This window comes from Poecilia reticulata, linkage group LG17 (assembly GCF_000633615.1).
Source record: "Poecilia reticulata strain Guanapo linkage group LG17, Guppy_female_1.0+MT, whole genome shotgun sequence".
NCBI classification, from domain to species: domain Eukaryota; kingdom Metazoa; phylum Chordata; class Actinopteri; order Cyprinodontiformes; family Poeciliidae; genus Poecilia; species Poecilia reticulata.
The window spans coordinates 23,751,859-23,766,536 of NC_024347.1; the positions used below are offsets into that span (position 1 = coordinate 23,751,859).

General features: G+C 37.6%; 1 protein-coding gene across 14 annotated transcripts in view; it reads left to right on the forward strand.

Annotated features, from left to right (window-relative positions):
* Nucleotides 1-14,678, forward strand: part of LOC103479767 (protein tyrosine phosphatase receptor type F) — a 245,748-nt gene that overhangs the window by 33,841 nt on the left and 197,229 nt on the right. For 13 of the 14 annotated variants that reach the window (XM_008434405.2, XM_008434400.2, XM_008434408.2 and 10 more), the window contains one exon: nt 4,973-5,115. The exons of the other annotated variant lie outside the window; for it this stretch is intronic. The gene's annotated coding sequence lies outside the window, so the exon portion shown is untranslated. The remainder of the gene's footprint in view (nt 1-4,972; nt 5,116-14,678) is intronic. 14 annotated transcript variants of the gene reach the window in all.

The following is a 14,678-nucleotide window of genomic DNA, read 5'->3' on the forward strand; positions in this document are numbered from 1 at the left end:
GTCTTCAAGAAGTGTCGAGCTAAAAACCGATTTTTAGCTTGACAAGACGGAAACTCATAAATCCTCGTTTATTAAACATAAGAACCTGTAGGTCACACTCATAAGTTGAGAGCAGATAATAGGAAGGCTGAATGAATCATACTTTGTGGTTTTGGAGGACTTTCAAGGTCTAATTGTTGTGAAAAAATACCGTATTTTCCTGACTATAGAGCGMACCTCACTATAAGCCACACCCACAAAGATTTTTTTTAAAAAAGCTGGAAATGTACATATATAAGCCACTGATATCTCCRCCGCTCTTGGTTTTCCACAAGGACGCAGCAGAGGGCAGACAGCTGCGTCCTCGGTACATCGCTAATAAGGACGCAGTCCTGCGTCTCCAACGCCGAACCATGGATTYGTTCATGCCGAGCTTGCGTATAGCAGCTATCGATCTGTGCTGCCAGATTGACAGCCTTCAACTTAAAATCGGCATCATATGAACTTCTTTCTGTTGTTTCCATGATGAGGGGCTATGAGTTTGAAAACATTTCTCCATCATCCYTGCTGCTAGCATGTGCTTGTTCTAAATGAAAATCAGCACTTTCTTCTTTGATTTATCAATTTTGACTTCCAATGATTCACTTCCTGCTAAAGAGCCCCCKGGTGGTTGAAGGGTTAAGGTTCGGGTGGCCGCATGGTTCAAAGCATTGGAAAAAAGTAGCGGCTTATATTCCGAAAAATACTGTACTGCATTGAGAAATTGGATTTTGCTGACTTTTGTGTGCAAGTTGTTACTGTGGAAATAAGAATCAAATTTTGATATTTTCATTTTACAAATGCAGTCATAGGAACATATGTTTTTATACAGTTCCTAATTTTCTATTTAATTCAGAACAGTTGTGTCTATAAGTAGACCTGCAGCACATCCGGTTATTTGTTATGTCTTAGAGTCTTTGGAGTATAATATCAGATCCTTGAGGACATTTGAAGACAAATATGGATTGGCTCAAATCCTAAATTGTGCCCAAATCTGTGAATGAATGAGAAATGGCTGAAGGTTCCAGTTTTGTGCATCCAGAGGTGTAACTTACAGAAATGAAAGCTGAGAATGCCAGTAATTTTAAAAGGCTCAGTAACTGTAACCTCTGAATTTCTACCGTCATGCAACCATCATATTTCTGAATCCAGCTATGATCCGAACTAAGAGCTTTTGAGTGCAGATAAGTTTTTTACTTTCACTATGCTGCAGTTGCTTTCCAACCAAAGAAATGTCTGGAGCGATCATTGTCTTCAATCTTTCTCATAAATGTTTTTTTCAGTATGCCCTTTTAACATTCCAAGGCTTTTTCACAAAGTATAGTTAAGAGAGCATTGGATTAAACTGGTTGAGGAAAACCAAATTGTAATTGTCATACTTGAGTCATTCAATTTCCTCTTTATTGACCTTCCTGAAATCTCAAGCAATTTTAGWGCCTCATACTTTTGAGTAACTTCTGCATTTTACTATTAGGCCAGTCATCTGATTCACGTCAACCACTTAGCCTTCAATTACCCAGCATCTCTTCAGTGATAGAAGCTGAGGCGCCAGCGGTGGCTGAAGCATACTGTGGAACTTTCCCCCAGTGGACTTGAGTTTGGTTTTGAATCTGACTGCTGAGATTTTACCCTTTCTTTAATTTGGTTTACCCAGAAACACCTATTATCTAGTTAAAATTACTTTTCTAGGTTTATGAAAAAGGAAAAAAAGAGGTTTTGTGTCAGAATACAAAGTTGTTGACTCCACATCATGCATTTACACAAATACAGAAAGTGACACAAGCCACTTTCTTTTTCCTAAAGCCATTTTCACACATGGGCAGCATTCTGTTTATCCACTGGCAGCTGAATATTTTGGTGTCATATGTGAATTACCCCCCAGACGCTTTCTGCAGCATTTTATGACAGAAATCTGACATGGTCTCTTCAAGTAACATATACGTTTTACCAGAGTAAATAGCTAAAGCCACTATAAACAGAGAGCAGTGGCAGGATGATCTGGTTTCATCTGCTGAAATCAACATGGCAGATTTTTTTCTATGAAGGTTAGGGCTCTCCAAAATGCATGGTTCTATTGCAGTGATTTACAGCTGCAAGTCTATTTTTCATCAACAGGAAGATGTTAGAAAGACTTTCCTCTGCTGTTTCTTATTCAACTGTGATTGCCTTGCAAACCTGGGGAGGAGCTTCAGCTCAGGTTGAGAGGATAATGTTGACATGAACACCATTTGCTGTGATCTCCACAAATTGAGCTTTTATGAATGGCAAGAAGTCAGCAGTCATTTGAACCGCTGGCAGTTTTTAACAATCTGTGTAGGGGACATAGTGAAAGGTTTTCTGGTCCAATGTCAGCAGAAGTTAAAGGGGGCATATCGTCCAAAATTCAAATTTTTCATGTTTTTCACTGCACTGAATTACATGACTGACTGTCATCTACTCATCCCCCATATCACTTTACCAAAAATGAGCAAAGTTTTTTTTTTTCTCGTTTTTTTTACGAAAAGGAACATTTTAATTGGCACACAAAGCAACAAAATCACAATAAGCTATCACCTTGCTTCTGCTGAGAATCATTGAATTAGTAATTGAAGGCATATTTCTAGAGGAGTAGTTTGGTTTTTTGTTTAAACTCTAGCCAGTTTTTGATAGTAATGAAACGTATTATTTATTTTACCATTTCAGTTTCTTGTAGCCACAATGGTTTTCTTTTTTTTAAGGTTTTGTTGGCTCTAGTGGCCTTTATTTGAAAATAGTTTGACAGGAAAGTGGGTAATGAGAGAGGGGAAGACATGCGGTAAATATCGCCAGGCCGGGAATCGAACCTGCGACCACCGCCATGAGGACTAAGGCCTCAATTTGTGCTTTGCCCCTGCGCAACCACAGCACCMCGTAGCCTCACTGTTTTGAAGAAAATATATTATCAGACATTGAAAACATAAAAAAAAATAAAAAAAAGACCAKGGATTTATGTACAAGTTGGCTGGTTTATTTGTTGTTTTCTAGCTTGTCATCCTTATTCTTTTTTACAATTCCCAGGGCTGGAAAACTTGACCTTCTCCTGCYTCTKTTGTAATCCCTCATAATCTATTTATTTTTTCAAAGAAATTTGGAGGTAAGAAAATCAATCTGAAAAATGGACTGAAACAGATTTCATAAACCTCTTTTGACTTATTTTATCTGCAAATTTTGCCCAACCACAGTCTATTTTTCTTTTTTCGGACAAGTCTTTATTTTGTACCTCAATTAAAGTTGAACTAGCCAAGCTTTTCTGTCTATGCATTTAAGAGCAGTCTCTTAGTGAGCTGTTGCAAGTAGAAGTAATATTCTACATGAATAATTTATAATCCTCTAGCAATTAATATAAAAAGACCATAAGTAGTGTCAAATGCCTGTAACACCTTCCAATAAAATATAAGAAATGTAAAAAATAAGCTTTGCTTCATTTCACATATAAAATATATAGTCTTAATCTTCTTTGTTGCATTAAAGTCACCAGTAACTTAAAATTGTCACACAAAAAAACTTTTACCCTAAGTTGTAACGATGCTTGTCTTGTTGAATAATGATTTAACTCTGAGTTATGAACACTGGSTTCTGTTTAGCTACAGCCACACCCAAACCTAATCTCTAGAAAGAAAGAAATTACYTAAAAGGAACCAGTCTGACAACTAGAAATACATTGAAGRAAGTAAAAAAGCACCACCTTATGCCCCAGTTTTAAGAACTTGCAGGATAAGTGAATGTAGTCAGTCTGGAAATGGCTTGCTTATTCTTGCCAAGGATTGAATCACAGTGAGAGCCATTATCCACAAATGGGGGTGAAAAGAACATGCAACAGTAWCGAACCATCCCAGGAGTGACTGGCCGACCAAAATTACTCCAAGAGTGCACTCACAACTCATTTAGGAGATCTTAACGCTCCAAATTCCTCACGTTAGGGGTCATAATTCAAATATAAGAAAAAAGACTAGGAGCCAAAAAATGACATTCATGGGTCAGTTCCAAGACAAAGTCTGTACTTAAATGCTATTGAGAAGSTGCGGCATGACCTTAAAGACATTACTGTTGCTTGGAAACACTCCAATGTGGCCAAATTTGAACAGTTCTGCAAAGGGTTAGCTCAAATTTGCCCAAARAWYYTTTTTCAAACACTTGTTWGTAGCATCACCAGTTATTTGGACAGATACAGACAGGTTGGTTTGGACAGACYTTCYCTTCCAATAAATAAAAAGATTACTTGAARACTGTTTTGTATTTACTCAATTCATCTTTAAGAATAMACTTTATTTGATCCGACATATGGAAGTGTGACCACTAAAAGAAAAAGCAGGAACAAAAGACATCTGTGCGATGTTTGTAACTATAGTTAGGATTGCAGGTAAAGCGGTTATACTCAACCGTCTCCACTAAGCTGATTTCTTCACTGTGTCGGAAAAGAGAAACATTGTTTCTGTAATTTGATGTGGTGGATTAGAGAACCTTGATTTCCCCAGGTACAACACTCCAGGGGAACATAAATTTCTCTGCCTTTGTCTGCCTTTCTAATCGCTTACAAGTGCACATATGCATGACAAAAGGCAGCAATCAGGCAAAGTAATGGCACTGAGTGGCCAGATGAAAGCACAGATCATTACATGAAAGCGGGTGTCACTATGTGTAATCAAAATAATTCTTCGTTCAGCTTAAACTAAAACATTATATGGTCCCTTTGGTGGTCCCTCATGGCAGTCTGAGCAATGCTCTGCTTTGCTTATCCCCCCGTACTCCCACCTTCCACCCTTTGACCTTTTCATTAGACAAATAGGCCAACCCATTCTCTAGGCTTCACTTTTGATTGACGGCATCTGACTGTTTCCGATGCCAACCGTGAGAAATGTGGGGACAAAAGCCTCCGTCTCCTCCCCTCTCTCACGACTTCCTCTCTTTTCTTGCCTCCCTTGTTTGTGTCTCTCAGAAACGGAGCGCGTGTGATATCATATGTCCTCCGAGTGGTCGGCACATATAACAAGAGGGTGGGATACAGCAGATGCTAATTCTCTCCACTCCAGTCTTGTTTTTCAAGAGGAAGTTGAATGGATTGGTCACACTTTGCACAAGGTCGGTGGTAATATATTTTTTTTTCTCAGACATATGTTCATGCATTCCTTTGTGGATTTAAGCACATTACAGAAAATGTTTAGAAGGTCAAGTTAAYGCATCGCCGGCAAATTCACATCTGATGTTTCCACTACAGCTTATGTTYTTGTAACATATTTAGTGGAGGTGTGCTTCTGCTAAAAGAAAACAGGACAAGATAAACCTAATTTTCCATATTGATAAAAGCATACATAACAATGTGTCTCATGAGACRGGATGGCACTATTTTGAGTTCATATTTACATTTCTGAGGAGAATCAAAAAAGTTTTCACCAATAAAGCAAAGATTTGACAGATCACAAACTTTGTTTTGAAGATTCTGTAATAGATGTAGAATCATTTTGCTCAAGTTTGACTAGTCTGTTGTGATTTCTATGCTCATTTATTTCTGAAGTGGTCCTAACGTTAAAAAATAACTGAAAATTGTCCCATTTTGTGACTTCACAAAAAACCCMAAGTGTACTTTATAGATTCTCTACTAAGTATTGATTAGACATGACCAGGTTCAATGGTATACAAAAAAAGGTGCCAACACAATATCATGATATTGTGTTGGCACCTCAAGAACYACTTCCCATCTAACTTCAAAATAAAAGACTCCATAAAGTGCTTGAGTTTATTTGGATTTTTTAGACTCGTAATACTTCCACAAAAAATAATTTGGCATTTTAATATTCCAAGAYCTTATGCCACACAATCTTCTCRCACTTTTCTTSTTTGGCTTAGATTTTGAAATGGAGATGATCAAATGAARTCTTGATAAATATGATGTAATAGACCTTTTGTTAGAATTACTTCCTTTTCTTCTTCAAAATAAGAGTACCCAAGTGCAGTTTCAATATATCTTTGGTGCTTGTAACATCGTGTGCACATTTGTTTGGGCTGTAGATGGGTTCATCGTAAAAAACAGAAAACTGATTTTTAAARCACTGTTGAAACCATTTGTCTGTACCATTAGCAGCTAACCATTAGCTGCTGAAGATGGTAATGTTTACAAAACTTAAATATATTAATAATTCAGAGCTGAACTGACTTATTCTCACTGATTATAGATTATTCAAAATACTATTTGTGAAACCTTTTGGGATCTAAATTTTTTTTTCTAAAATCTCTTGCTTTTATGAGCCAAATATTGTGTATAGTATCTCGTCTGATATTTACAGAACGTGTCATCATACCCTATACAAGTCTCTGTGTGTGAGCACACCCCTTTGTGCCTAAAATGCAGAGGAATGCATTGTCTGGTTTAATTGCTTTAATTGCCACTGTTTGTCCAGTTTGGTTGAAGATGTGCTCAACTCAGGTTTGGCGACATTCCTACAGCTGAGTGGTGACCTCTAAGATATACTGAATGCAGCATAATTTTTATTAGTCACAACACGAGTTAATTTAATATTGCTAGTGTGCCCATGAGCGAAAATTTTGGTAACAATAAAGCCAGGTTTATTWATATGCATTTAGCGTTATAATATTACAATATTACACATCATTACATAAGCAGCAGGATGCTTTCTTTTTCCCTGTCTCATTCACTTTTGTGTCTTTGTCAGCTGTCAGACTGCTGCACCTCCTTAACATACTGCAGTTAGGGCTGTTGCAATTTCTACCAAGGAAAAGCCTTTATATTTTGAGCAGTCATGTCATTATCTTTACGTCATACAGTAGGCCTCATTTTCTCCCTCTCTGCAGCAGAATTGGTGCAATATCCCAAAATTGCTCTTTTTCATAAAATTATTCTTTTGGACAAAGATTTTCCTGAAGGGTTTGTAATAGAGTGAAATTTTGCAACAATTTTTACGAGCTGGCAGAAGATTACCGAACAAGATGTTCTTTTACCCAAGATGAGTATTTTGGGAAAACTCCACTAAAGAAAAGAAAAAAAAGTGGACAAAGAATGTCAACATCGTTCCAGTTTTAAAAGTAAAACGATGATAAAAAAGGGCCAAATAAGTGTTTGCTCTTTTTGAATACTGTCCTAAATTACTGAGATTTAGATTTATTAGTTTCAAAAAATTATGTTTACTGAGGTATAAAGGCACTAAACACTCCTGCTATCCTTTGCACTAGTTTCCATATTATTGTAAATAATCTTTTTTTCTTGCACAAATACACTGCCTGGTCAAAAAAAGTGTCGCCACTTTGATTTAAATAGGACTGAGCATCCTACTGGATAATTACTGCATGGATAGACATCTTTCAGCTGGCAACAAGTTATTTAACCCAACCGATGCAATGAGGAGATTCTCTTTTCTTCAACAGCCATGTCAAAACACACAAGCTGTGATCATGGAAAAGATGTTGGCCTGTTTAAGAAAGGTCAGATGATTGGCATCGAGCAGAGAAAACCCCTACGGAGACTGCTGGAACTACTTAACTCACCTTCAAAACCTTCTAACACATGATTAAAAACTGGAAATAAAGGGGGAAACAATCGACTTCGAGGAAGAAATATAGTAGGAAAAACCCTTAAATTAGTGTAATACTTGCTTAATTTTTTGTATTTGTTCTATCTTACTAAGGTGCAGTGTTTAAATCAAACTTTCAATTTTTATATACAAAACACTGCTAGGAAATCTACCAAACAGAATCWTCAGGAATAGAGCTAAACTCAGTGCAAGGTGGCATTAAAAACCTCAGCCTGGATGCTCCGATGCTGTTTTTCCTTTCTGAATGAGACATGCTACGTTTGTAATAACATGGCAAAGCATACTTTTACACCTAGATTTCACTGCGACCGTATAATCCTTTGAACAAATGAAAAAATTAGAAAAATGATAAATACAAAAGCAATAAAGACCATGAGATGTTATCACTTGTTCAACTGCTACATCTGTTAAATCTGCCCTGCTTCAAGAATGACAAACCATTTGTGCTTAGGGCACCAAAAATAACGGTGCTGGTTGTAGCCAGTTGGGAAATCTGACTGCAGTAGCAACCATTCAACTCAAAGAGAGCAACACAGAAACGCTTTTAGGCCAGATGTCATAATTACGACAGAAACATAAACATAGCACCCGTAAAGACCAATTTACACAGTTCATCTTCCAAAAAAACAACAACAAAAAACCAACAAAAAAAACATTTGATTTGGGGTTTAGTTACACTTTAAGCTCTTCACTGATTTGAATTTTAGATAAGAGTCTCTTTCAAAATAAAACACGCAAAGGTTTAGTGGTGCAGTATGTAACTTTTACAAAGAATGTTTTTCCCAAATTTGCTAAAACTGTCACTAATATTTGTATTATGTCGTGACAGTGTAATATGAAACAKATAATCTGTGAAAATATTGAGCTCCTGTACTCTCTCCCTGAGCTGCTATTGCCGCTTGAAGAAATTTACTGCTTCTGACCAAAAACAGCAAATCAGAACCAGGAGGAAGGTCTTAGCGCCGTCAGTAAATTTTATGTATGCGCTGCTAAATGTGCTAATGGCAGGAAAACAACTTACAGTTAAAGAAAAAACATGTATCCACCTTCATCGGTGGTCATGCTAACTAGTCTTAGCATTTGYGGCAGGATATGTTGTGGTGAAGCAGCTGCAGCGTAGCAGAAAGCATGTACACATGAGTGATTGACAGCGTGAAGACCCTCCTCCTGGCTCTGATGGTTGTTTCTGACTGAGCTATGTGGTTTTGTTTTTAGCTGTAGAAGGCAAGAGGAATTGTATTTTTTGACAGATAATTTGTCTTAAATTATACTATCATGTCACAATGATAATTTTAACAAATATGTAAAAATATATATTTTTTTATGAAAGTTACATACTGCAGCTTTAATGCAGGGTTTTTAGTGAAACTACTGTTTGACGTTTTTAAATAGCTTTGTGATTTTAGTAACGCATATATATTTTGATAAAAGTGACAGTAACTGCTAGTCTTATGTAGGAGTCTTAATTTGCATATAACGTGCAACATTTTTCACACTAAGCAGAAAATGTGCAGACTAAATGAACAGATTTCTCTATCGTCAGCCAGCCACTGTAAGACCACGCAACATTACCGGATTGGGTTTCTCCTCATTGTTCGATTAAAACCGCTCTCCTCAGGAATGTTTGCGCCTTCCTCTCCTTGCAGCTCGTTTGGTGCAGACACGGCTGACGGTTTTGAAAGAACAGGCCTAAGGGAATGCAGCGCTCACGTCTGATGTCATATCTTCCTGGTCCAGCACTTGTTCTTTTGGAGCTCTGTTGAACCAATCCCGCTCCCCACACTTACCAAACCCTCAGGCCCCACTTTGATCTCCCTTAACAACCAGGACAGCAGTTCAAGCATCTCGTTATATTTGACTGTTTAATCCATCAAATGTGTTTGTCTCAGCAACGGGCTAATGAAACATCTCTATTTAGGCCTTTGCCACTGATGAATGAGTCTTGTGATGGCGAGGTGATGTAAAAAAGAAAGGAAAAAAAAAAAGAAGCAGGACATAAAATAATAAAATATTAAAAGAACGCTTGTTTCTGCACATTTCTCTTGTCCGTATGCTGTTAAGTTAACACCGATTTTCCTCACCTTRCCTAAAATAGCGTGACATTAAATTCACATTTCGCCTGGATTTCTGATATGTTGCGGGTTGTTAGGCGATGTTTTACACAGTTTCAGTCGGGCAAAGGATGTAGACTCCTGACTCAGCCTTTTAGATTGTGCCCTCCTGCTTGCATGTCCAATACAATCTACTGTTTCAGCCCCCTGTGGCGAAAATGCCAAGCCACTAAGCAAAATGTCTCAACTAATTAGGAGCTGTAAAGGAAAGCTGTAGAAATACGTCATATGACTAACTTTCTTTCTTTCCTTTTCTCAGAACTTCCATTTTAGCTACAYATGTTCAGCAAGCAAAACTAAGCAGTTTGTATTCCTGCCTCCCATAAGAACTCCTGTCCTWCTACTGGGATATTTGATATGGCTAATATCATGGCGGTTTGGTAATAAACCAGGTCCTTGTTTAAGCTTTCAATGGAAAAATGTCATACAAATTTGATTATCATTACAGTTAAATTAATTTCTATCACATTCGTTGTTCTTTCCGTCGCGTCTCTTATGAAATCCCACCGAGGCTCGAACATTGTTGCAGCTAATAGAATTTYTACGCTCTTCAAGGTCTGTTTCAGCTCCTGACAGACRTTTTCCTGGTTCATGATGTCGGTGCTCCCGCTCCCAGATGCTCCGTGGATCTGATGTGGGTTTCAAAGCTGCGTTTTTTTTTTCCTTTCTCTCCCCGCTGTCACTTGATCTTCCTTTATTTAATATTGAAAGAACTTTCAATTAACTCTGGGGTTTTTTTTCATGCCTTTTGGGAGGTGGTCTTTTTGTCTCTCAGTTAACGTCTTTTGTTGCGCATAACAAAGCCACCTAGATTCTGCTTAAAACTCACAGAGGCCGGGGGAGGCTGTATCGTTTTCATCATGATGCATCGCCTATCAGAAAGATTTTCAAGTTTTGCTCATTTTACAACAATGCAGACTGAGCTCTCTCTCTCTCTCTTTCTTTTTCTCTCTCTCTCTCTCTCTCTTTCTCTCTCTCTCTTATATATATATATACACATACATTTATGTATGCGTGTGTGTGTATATGTAACGAAACGGCTTTTGGAACCAGATTCCAAAAGCCGATTCATACTTGGACTTTGGATTTCTGACATTTTTTTGGATTGACTTTTTATTATACATGTAGTATKAGTACTACACAGTTCATACACATTGTGATTTATTTATTTTTTCAATATTTTCCAGCCCTGGATGTGTTTAGAAAATACAGTAGAGAAGAGCATTTATTACACTTTAATTCATTGGAGTAACTAARTATGTTTTCAGACCTGATAGTTTGGCAGACTTGGTTTTATTGGGCACCAAAACGACATCTGTTACATTTTCAGCCGGTGCGGTTTGTTTTAGCACCGCACTGTCAAATGATCAAGGAAACGACATGAAAACGTCAGAAGACCAGCTCGGCTTTCTTCCTCACAAAATGTTAATAAGAATGGAGTAGTGTCAAATAATGGGGTTGCTCAGTTAGTTAGTAATGGAAGGGAAAAGAAAGAAATTAATTTTTTTTGAGAAATTCTGGATTCATGAGAATTTGCTGAAAGGAAATGAGTATTAAAACCCAAGAGAGTAATGCAACATCGATGGATTCAAGTTATTGTTAAACAGACAAAGAAGTAGCATCAGATTTTAACGCCCACAAGTCATTTCTCCCTGTAGTTCCACACTCATGCGTTTTTTTTGTTTTATTGACCCGAACATCTGAGTTTGATACCACATTCATATCAGACTTTCTAGACAAAGTAACTGTATTTTGACTGACTCCACCCGTCTGTCCACCCGTCCATCTCTTTGCCTTATCCACCCATCTGTCTAACAATCCATCTGTTAGAAATCCACACATTGTACATTTGCACCAAATTCTTAAATACGCTCTATGTCACAATCCTCTCATYTCTGCTGTTGCTTTAGTACTATTTTCTTTCACAGGTTTTCCTTCTTCTCAAYTTTCTATTAAATTGCTTGGCTGCTGCTCTCAGTTAGCAGCCAATTTAATTAACAATTACCTCTTCTGGCTCACCCCCACTCATTGCAGGGTGTCAATGGCTTTGTGGAGTGAAGCTRCAAAATATACAAGATTCACTTTTTTAATTGAGTTACAGGGAAAAAAAAATCCCTTTTTGCTGGTATTCTAAGTCACAGACCTCTTAGTGAACTTTACCCTTTTGCAACAGGGTAACATGTTACTCCTTCATGGCCATCCTTATGGGTGTGATCCTTCAGTCTTCTTTGCACCTTTTGCCGTTTGCATARAGGCTTGACAAACGTGACACCAGGAGATAGATTTCCCAGTCAGCCTGGCTCTGAAGTAATGGGAATCTGGAGCGTAACAAATGGTGGTGCCAGTACAGGCCTGGCTCTGCAGGATGTGCAGGTGGTCCCTCCATTCCCCTTCTCAGCTCCCCCACTGCTGGCCATGGAGACTTGAGCAAGATTATTTTGGAGTTCAGGTTACAGACCAGCTCTTTCACAACCCATTAGTCACACTCCAATTTCTGTGATGGGAATTTTTTTACTGTCTTCTCACATTTTGTAAATGTATACAGAGTCTTTCCCCTTCATACATGAAAGGTCACAGCATGTTTTTGTAATTTCTTGTCTGCTCTGATTACTTTCATCTTAACTGTTGGTGGTGGTTTTTGGTGGTGGTGGTGGGGTGTCCGTGGAAAACTGATGTCATTTAGCCTTTTCTGCTGGAAATTACAGCGTACTCTCCATTTGACATGAATTATGAATAAAGGGTTTGAAGTGGAGTTAACAGGAAATGTTCGCTTCACATCTCTAAGAGTTCAAAGGATTTTCCCTTAAGACGGGTTCTTTGTTTCCTTTTAAATCCCGACCCTCACTGAGCCAATCATGTGTATTGATTGGATTTTACTGCTGTGTTTGCTAATGGATGTTATTATTTGATCTAAACAAAAAAAAAGAAAAGACAAAAAACCCCACAATAACTTTTGCGATTTGTACAGTTAATTAGCTCCATTAGATGAGATAAGAAAAAACATGAGCTAAAARCATTGCTGGGCAAATGTACAATCAAACAACTTTCCAAATTTGTTAATAAATCTCAGCTGTCTGGCTTGTGGAAGATGTTGAGCCCTTGTCAGATCTAATTGTTGAGATGTGACACGCAAACTAAGTTGCTGCTGGAAATTTTAGTCATATTTTGCCTGAGGGACTAACTTTGCTCGCTGGCTTGTTGGTTAGTGTGTAGCTACTTGATTTAAATTGGCAATTTAGTTTAGGCTTTTTGACATGTAGACTAATTTTCATAGTCACCTAAGGGACAGGGGACGGTTTAATTCAGCAGTGAACATATTTAGGTGCACGGTAGCTTGTCCGCCCACTAGTCCTGGCCATCTGGTGACAAATTTGCTCCTCAGTGAAATTTGTATGAGGATTTTTCTGAATGCTTATTTGTCCCCTAAGAGGATTTTACTGCCGTTCGAATGCACAAGGTAGACGAAACATGCAGAAACACCTGTTTAGTGTAACGGTAAATCCGACATGAATTCAGTCTGTATGAGTTTTTTTTAAATTTATTTTTATTGCCGCTTTTCAAATTTGCCCGTCTGAATGCATTCCTCTTTTACATATTTGTAAAAAAAACACAGCATGTGTATGAGTCCTGTCAATCACACTTGTGTATGTGCTGCTCAATGTGCTGATGGTGGAGAATGCTCAGGACTAACCAGCCCAAGTATTCATGATGGACTTCGTTGGGGTGAACCGGTCATAACGTAGCAGAGAACAAGAGAGGAAGGTGAGGAGCAGCGCGAATGCAAGCATGATTGACTGCACTAAGACATTCCTCCTGGCTCTGATTGGTTGTTTCTGACCAAAAGGTAAATTTTTTTCAGATGGCAGTAGGATCACAGGAACGAGGCAGAGGAGCTAAATTTTTCCACTAARTGTTTATATAAATTTTGAAGGCATTTGTTTTAAGAGATTGTGATATTATGCTCTTTTTGTAACATTTCTGGGAACTCTGGTAGTAAAACAGACTCACAACATGACAGATACTCTGCTGTATTTAACAGTGAACATGAAGGACATCTCCACTTATTCGTCCTTTTATTTACACCAAGGCGATCAAACGTTGTTGGTTCTGACCAAAGCCCGTGGCCCGTGGCTATGTCACTATTATATTAAACTCCACATGTTTATGTGATGGTAGGATGAAATGCAACTAATGGTTGCTATGGAGACCTGGTCAYTCTGCTTCAGTTCTCTAACAGTGAGCTTAGGGTGCTAATTTTAATTACAGCTCTCATCATCCTGCTCTCTATTTTGTGGTAGATGGATAAACTTTGGTACTCATTCAGTCATGTCTAATTTACACCCCCAGAGAAATAACATTTATTTAATGTTCCTGCATGCTTTGATCACCTTACAAAAGTTGGGTATGAATAAAAAATAAAAAGAAATTGGGATTTTTGTGAGTTTTCACCAGTGATTTTTATTATGAACTAAGTGTTTAACAGGTATTTTTCAAATCTTCATAAATATACACCAATTAAAAATATTTTTTTTCTAAAATTTTCACTCTAAGAGTACAATATTCAARAAAAGATTCATTTAATTCAAGACTTTTTCCACAGGGATGCCATTAACCTCTATCACTACTGTTGGAAAAAAAAAAACAATTGCCAGTTTATCACAAAAAAYCCCAAATAAAAATGTTAATTCAGTTTTAATATTTCTATTACTACTCTGTTGTATTTGACTTACTAATTCTTGAAATGCTAGTTTCTAGTATTGAATAAATCTTTAAAAATATGCAGGTTTTTACAAACATTATTGCTGGAAGTCACTYTGCTCATRTAGAACCTTTCATCCYRTCTGATCTTATTAACAGCTGGAAAAAACTGATTACATTTCATATGTTGGATGGGATTTATATGTAAAGAGCATGTTAAAAATGCAAATCTTGCTATAGATCCCTACTCACAGATGAAATTTAAAAGTCAAATGAGGAAGCATCCGCG